The sequence below is a fragment of the Palaemon carinicauda genome, chromosome 17, assembly GCF_036898095.1.
Source record: "Palaemon carinicauda isolate YSFRI2023 chromosome 17, ASM3689809v2, whole genome shotgun sequence".
In the NCBI taxonomy this organism is placed as follows: Eukaryota; Metazoa; Arthropoda; class Malacostraca; order Decapoda; family Palaemonidae; genus Palaemon; species Palaemon carinicauda.
This window is the reverse complement of record NC_090741.1, coordinates 102868335-102870446: the sequence shown is the minus strand read 5'-3', so window position 1 is coordinate 102870446 and position 2112 is coordinate 102868335.

Sequence of the window (2112 nt, the reverse complement as noted above, 5' to 3'; positions counted from 1 at the left end):
ATGTTCGATTTAATTTTACTACGTATACTGATCTATCGTATGATCACATTCTCTTTTCGTGTTTTATTTCTTTCTGTACTGAATTATATGTCATATGTAATGCAATGAACCATCAGTAAGAGAAGATATTACTAATTATTAATGGAATTAACGAAATATTTGGGGTCTTCATATATCGCGGCTATTTTCAAAATTTCCGGAAAATCAGCGATATATACATGCGTTATGAAAAAAATCCGCGAAGTCGTGAATCCGCAATAGTCGAACCGCGAAGTAGCGAGGGCTCACTGTATTGCCCATCATCTCTAAGGTAGAGCAGTAGAAGGGGAGGGGCTCTGTAGTCCAGGTGGCAGCCAAGACCTTTCATAGTTTTCCCACCCAGTGGACACCAGTGATGCCTCAAGGAAGGCTACAGCTTCTTTAGATCAGGTTCATTGTTATCGGAACAGCAACAGGAAAGTCGTGAGGCAAAGGCAGAATAGTATTTTTACCCCTTGATGAATACCCCGAGAGCGAGTTGATGTTTCCTATTCTCCCCCACAAAATTCTTCTAGAGGAGTAAGCCCAGAAGAATCCAAGTAGAGTAGTGCCAGAAGAAAAGTAGTTGAAGACCTTCTTTGGCATCAGTTTAGGCATCGCCAGCTCTAATACAGAAGAATCCATTTCAAAGTTCTTGTAGGCAACTCCTCCACTAAATAGGAGGCCACGACCTGCACTTGTAAGTCATGCCATCAGCAAACCACCACAGAGATGACGGGAATCAAGAGCAGGTTTCAACATAACCGTGCTCCAAAAAACAGGTTTCCCCCGATACAACTGCATGTCAGAAGACTTCTCCAAATTCATGGTAAAGATAAAAAGAAAAAATTAAGTAGGAAACAAGAGTATATCTGTATGTTTTGCAGTCTAGCTGAATGAGGGGTAGGCGGAGCCTACCGGTTGTTTTAATTTTCAACTGTCGTTCCAGCTACTAGTGGATGATGGTTTGTATTATTGTAAGAAGAAATGTGAAGTCCTGCAGTTTAAGGCTTGATCCAATCAATCACTTGGGCCCTTGCATACATACAATAAAAGTTAACACTGAATAAAACTACAGAAACATAAATATGCATTATCTATAATTTGCTTTAACAAGTAACTTCTGAAAATATACAATATCACAACAGTTCACGAATCTAAAAAAAAAAGAAAAGAAAAAAGTATTTCAAGTGGCATGATAACCTTACATACAAAAGCAGCAGATATAATCTGTCACTAAACTTTTAACTGAGCTTTCACAATTACATTTTTATATCATTGGTCCAGTTACAGTAATACATAACAATACTTTCTTGTCTACAATAAATATTTGTCTACACCACCTTCAAAGGTAGAGTTTCAATTGACTTAATGCAGTATTCTGTTGCAATAGCACACAAGAGAAAACTTTGAATCTACCTCAAGCAATCGAGTAAGCATAAAAGTATAATCATCTTTCAGTATTTAGAATTTGACAAAATTCTCCAAAGGTTTCAGGCCAGCTGACAAACAGCTCACAATTAGTATTTATCTTTGTCATTTAATATAACATATATTCCCGCGTAAAAGGTGACCTTTAGATAAGACAATGTATAGAATCAGGGCAATTTTAATTAATTTATTTCATGTGTAATATAAAACGACAGCTAAATTACAAAACCATCTGTGTATAGGCTAGTTTTTGCAGCAACGGGTATCTTATTAAATATTGTTCATGTAAAGATGATGTTATTAATGTTTTTTCACTTAATGTATCCTTTGAAATTGAAAAACAAAACAAAAAATTAAGCTTAAAGGGGAAAAATTGTTTTGTTTACGTTTCATTATGAATCACAACAGACAAATGTAAGATGTATTTACACATCCATGTGATAACTATTAATAGCTTTTAATAAACTAAGAATTGGTAACTCTGCAATACTATATTTATTATAAGATGTTTTAAATAAGTATAGAAATTAAATTAAGAATACTTTTTATAATTTATATACATGCATATCTTTGATGGCGATAGGTTGGATTAGCTGATTGTGTTTATATTTATTTACTCAGAGGGGCTTGCATTGTTAAGTTGATTTCATTCATATAAAATTA